Genomic DNA, 5,754 nt, shown 5'->3' with positions numbered 1-5,754 from the left:
TGTTCATAGGGTGCTAGCCTATATTTTACCCTTCTTGCATTGATAAAGCCATTTGGGTCATAGGGTACCCACCAAAAGCTTCTCTTTAGTCTGAGTGTTTGACCCAATATTTCATCAGCATCCTTCCATCCCTCTTTCTTGTTCATGACATAGGGGCCTAACTGGTCTCTTAGTTTCAATTGGGCCTTTTTCTTTGTGCTATGGAAGTGAGTCAAATCTGAATTGATGAATTGCCTGAAATATTCCAAGGCAAACAGTCTCATTGGCACATATCTTGGTAGCCTGTAGGGGCATAGCTCACAGCCATATATCCTCATAACAGTGTGATTCTGGTAAAAGTACCAGTCACCTATTTTATAATTTTTGGAGAGCTGTAATATCTTTTGCATATCATATGTTAGTCTAGGAGGAGGAGTTCTCATCAAGAGAGAAGAGACTGGGTATACAAACATATCAATAAACTCACAATAAGAGTAGGGAGAGTTGCGGACTTCATGAAAGATTGAGGTCCAAAAAATCACAGACCTATTTTCCCCTTTAGGGTCCAATTTTCTGATGGGGAATTGGAAACTATCTGGTTGATAATATAAGAACAGATGATGGATATAGGATGAATACTTAAAGACTCCCTCCCTATCTAGATTCAACAATTGGTCATGTATCTTGTTGGCAATGAATTTGGCATAGTTGTATTTGACAGCAGGGGGTTGTCCTGAGGTAAATATAGACATTAAAACCAATATAGTTTCATCAATATGTTCACTTTTCTTGAACCCTAGAACATAAGATATCATCTCAACAAGTAATCTACCCACTTCATTGAAATATGCATAGTGAAAAGGAGGTGGCTCTTCAGGCTGGTGATCTGCTCTCATAAATACTTGGGCAATTTGGGTTATCTCTGAGCTGGAGAGTTTGGGACCTTCATCAAGCAAGAATTTCATAGGAAAAGGAAACTGAAGCTCAGTTGGTTTGAAGTTTAGCATTTGATTTATGGAGTCAGGAGTTATATGAAAGAGGGTAGTTCCAGATGGAGTTTTCACTGCCCTTTGAGTTGGCTCATAGTTCTCATAGCAGAGGTGAATTATCTCCAAGAAAATATTGATAGAGTGGAGGTAGTATATGGGTAGATTTGATTCCCATATGCCATAAAAATCATTTTGGCCTAGGTAACTGTTTCTTAGCTCACAGAATGCTTGCAGATGGTTTTGGTAGCCAACTAAGTCTTGGATTTGACAATCTCTATCAGCTAGGGGCAGATGTTCCAATTCCTTGTGGGGTGCATTGAGAGGAGTGATATTTAAGGCTACTGGACCTTACATACCTTAATTTTGTTGCTTTTAAAATTGGAATTTTTGGGTCTGTGTAAGTAAAACAGGCAAAACAATAGCTCTGTGGATTTTCTCCGTGGATTTCACCGTGAAATTGGTTTGTTGGTTTGTATTTAGCTTAGTGGACAGAAATTAGATGGAGAGATAGAATTTGTGGGATTCTTTGGCAGAATGGGCAACAATAGTGGGTAAAAAGGCAGTTTTCATGGTTTCTCAGAGAATTCGCAAGGTCGAACGAGCTCGAATTTAGCTCAGTGTGTGGATTTATGGTGAAAATTTGGCAAGACAGTGGTTATGGTGGGTATTATTGAAAGCAACACAGTGTTTTTTCTTCAAATTTTTGGTTATGCGGGAATTATATAGAGAAAACCAACGAAAAACAGGTTTTGGGAGCAAATTCGTGTAAATACCTGTTTTAACGGTGAAATGGTCGATTTGCAGGTGACAAGAGGAGCCGAGGGGCCGAGCTATGGAGTAAAAACTGCTGGGTGGCAGACTGTATAGTTAAAATGTTGTTTCGGACGTAAATCAACATGCATAGGACGCGTAGAGGAAACAAACACAAATGAGTGAAAATAACATTTTCACCTCTTTTTAACCAAATTTTTTACTTTGGTGAGTTTTGTGCGCTTTTGTCTGATGACGTCAGCATGACGTAATTTTGTCGTGTAGTGGGGTACGGAAGATGACATGTCAGGTAACATGGTGGGTGACGCAATGCTGATGTGGGCAGATGACAGGGACGTGACATGGCAGACAGACGGGCGGTAACGAGGGTGATGTCATCAGATGACGTAGGCATGACGTCAGCGGGGAGGCAATGGGGTGGTAAGCGGTATTCCCCGCACCGCCTTTAGAGGGAAGTGGTATTGGAGGAGGGGGCTCCGATCATGCTGGGCACCTGACATGCATCCTCTACACGGCGGAAATACCGCCCATCCCTCAGACGCTATCGTTCGGCACTTAAGGGCTTCTGATATTGCCGACAGCTGTTGGATCTATCTGCGATGATCGGACAGTTGGCGGGTGATGGAGATGGTGACGGCTTATAACTGGGGGACCCGCTGTAATATTTTGCATTTGTAATTTTTTGTGGGGTGTATTGTAAACTTTGGTTAAATGGGGTTTGGGGGTATGATATGCGGGTTCGGCTATTTATTTATCTAGAAGCTAAACAAGTCCCGATGGAGCGCATGGAGGGTTGTTATTGGCCCCGGATGGACCAATAACTCCGGCAAAAAATTAAAGTATAGCTTATAGTTAGCAAAAGGTCGGGATATTTAGATGTTTAGGGATTTTTATGTATTTTTAGATAGTAAGGGAGGGGAAATATTCACATAGGAGCTATATAATAGTGTTAGTAGGTTAATATGACTATATGGAATGGATATGTATGGATAAATTCTAAGTTTATAGAGTGAAAACATAGGCATGGGGGAATGAAAGGATACCAAGTTATGAAGTTTAGGAAACTTGGCAACATGGAATAAAAGCATTTTACACAAGAAATGTGGCTTGTTTTGCCTAGGTAAAACACAGTTTCACTTAGTTTTTCCATGAAATGAAGTGGACTAAGGGTAGTGAGCAGATCTCATTGTCCTTGGGGGGATTTTAGTAAGTGTTCTTGGAAAAATGAGGAGGGAAATTAGTCATGTCCATTTATTTTGTAACCACCTTGCCATAGCACCTTATGATATTTATGAGATGAAACCTATTGCAATAGGACCAAGTTTCTCATAAGCCTGCTTCTACAACATCAAAACTACCTACCCAGCCTAGTACACCTAACATTTTTTATTCATTTTCATTGGGTGCGTTTGAACTAGCAAACCCTGATTCTTCTCTTTTCTTTTAGCTGCTCTCCTATCTAAGTCTACCCTTATCTCTTCCAGGGCTCAGATTAAGCTGTTGAGGACCTTTGCTTTTCTACCTAACTACTTGTCTACCAAGATTGAACTGTTTGTACAGACGTTTATTCTCTATTCTAAGACAAGTAAATTCAAACATGATCTAGCCAGGATTAGACTGTCTGGCTATTCATCAACTGTGGCAAGAGTCAACCACCTGTACATAGTGAAATTCTACAAAATATGGAAATGAAACATGGAAAGGATGAACATATTTGGCACTTCTCCAGTCAATCATGAAAAATGAAACCTATTGGTATAGGAAGCTAACAGTGGCTCCACTTGGGGATGGCTTTTCTTGGTGAAAAGTCAAGAATATCATGTCAGATGGCCTTATATTCAGTTCTTGTTGTATTCTAAAGTTTCTCCTTTGTTGTTTACAAAATAGTTCCTCTGCAATATCTGTATTTCTCATGAACTCATTCCAATAATTGCAGCTCTGTTTTGGATAGTCAGTTTGATTATTTCTCATCATTTTCACAGCTCCCAAGTTTGCTTCTTTAACTTCTTTTGATGAACCCAAAATGTAATAGCAAAAGGTGGCAAAATTACTTGCTTTTCCTTCAAAACTTGCTGCATCTTATTCCCTATCTTATTGCTGTAATAAACTGGAGAAAGTAAACACTATTATGTACAAATTAAAGTGCTGGTATTTTTAACAAAGTGGATCAAAATAATTCTTCAGCATTCAGCCATTGACTGGTCCATCATCTGCCTCTATACCATCCAGGCTTTTTAAAAAGTAGGTGTTGTTTCCTTGTACAGTCTGAATGATAAATGGTCCTCTCCATAAGAAATCAAATTTTCCATGTTTTCCCCTATCTTCTCTTCAGGAATCCCACTTTAAAACTTTTTCCCCAATGAAGAAATCCTCTGCTTTGGTTCTTTTATCAAATATCTTTTTAAGATTTTCTTGTAGAACTTGAGCTCTTTGATAAACCTCCTCTCTTGTCTGCTGCAAGTGAATAGTTTGATTTATCCTTCTCTGAATATCATTGGGTTCTGCTTGTATCTCTTGTAGCAACTTTATCACTGGGATTCCCAAAGAAGAAGCGAATACTGCCTCCATTCCATAAACCAATTGATAGGGACTGGTCCCAATAGATCTCTTAGTGGTCAATCTGTCTGCCCATAGTGAATTTACAAGCTTTTTATGCCAATTTTTCTTGTTCTCCTCCAAGACTTTCTTATGATGTTGATCAAGCTCTTGTTGGAGGATTCAGCTAAACCATTACCTTGAGGGTAATAGGCTGTAGAATGGCCCAAGGTAATGTGGTATTTATGAAAGAAATTAATCATTCTCTTAGACTTGAAGGCAGCAACATTGTCTGTAATAATTTTCTCCAGGCAGCCAAACCTAGACAAGATGTTGGTCTCAAGGAATTGCATGATTACTAAGTCATTGGCATACCTACAAGGGATGGCCTCTATCCGCTTGGTAAAATAGTCTGTAGCAGTCAAAATCCATTTGTGCTGGCCAGAGGATGAAGGGTGATTTCCCCAATGAAGTCTAAACCCCATTGTTGAAATGGTTTTAGTGGAAATGGGCTTGAGGGGCAGAGGCAGCAACGTTTTCTTGCCTTAAAAAATTTGGCATTTGTGGCAAGAAGTTACATGTTTTTTCACATCAGAAAATAGGGTGGGCCAATAAAATCCAGCCCTTAGGATTTTATCAGCAGTTGATTTCCAATACAAGTGTCCACCACAATCCCCTGCATGAAACTCTTTAAGTACTTTGTCAGTTTCTTCTTTGATTAGACAATTTAATAAAACACCTTCATGATTTTTCCAAAAGAGAGCATGATGTAAAATGCAGAACTTGGAAGCTTTCATTTTCAAAAATCTTTTCTTAGTTTTGGATAATCCTGGAGGAGCTTGCAGGCTTAATAATACAAAAGATATATCATCATACCAAGGTGATTGTAGAAAGGCCTGATTGATCTGTGGAGTTGCCATCTCCTGCTCATTATCCAGTTGATTTATGTCAAGGGCTTGAAATTTAGTTTCAGTTATGAGTTTAGCTAGTCCTTGTCATTTGATCAGTTTTGTTGGTTTGATTTCCATGTCATATTCTAGTCTGTTAGCTATCCATTTGCCCCTTTTGCCTTCAATTCCTTCTTGGGTTAGGATGTCTTTAACAACAGTGTTGGGCACATAAGCAATCACATGAGAGTACAAGATATAAACTCTAAGTCCTTGATGGCCTTGACAAGTGCATATGCTTGTTTCTCCATGATTTGATATTTGAGTGGAGCATCTCTAAGTGCCTTGCTAAAGAAGGCTATGGGGTTTTCACATCCCTGGTCATAATTTTGAAGCAAAACAGCAACAATTGTATGTTTTGATGCAAACGAGAATATGATAAAGTCCTTTTCAAAATTGGGGCTTGTGAGGACTGGTGTTTGAGTCAAAGCTTTTTTTATTTCTTCAAAGGCTTGCTTAGCTTCTATTGTCCACTTAACCTTGGAATCTTTTTTTAGCATGTTGTTCAACAATCTTATTAGCTCGGCCAGATT

The sequence above is a fragment of the Pinus tabuliformis genome, chromosome 5_2, assembly GCF_031772625.1.
Source record: "Pinus tabuliformis cultivar Carrire ecotype Pingquan chromosome 5_2, CPIR1, whole genome shotgun sequence".
Classification (NCBI taxonomy): Eukaryota; Viridiplantae; Streptophyta; class Pinopsida; order Pinales; family Pinaceae; genus Pinus; species Pinus tabuliformis.
The sequence above is the reverse complement of the archived record's forward strand: the minus strand, read 5'-3'. Positions refer to the sequence as shown.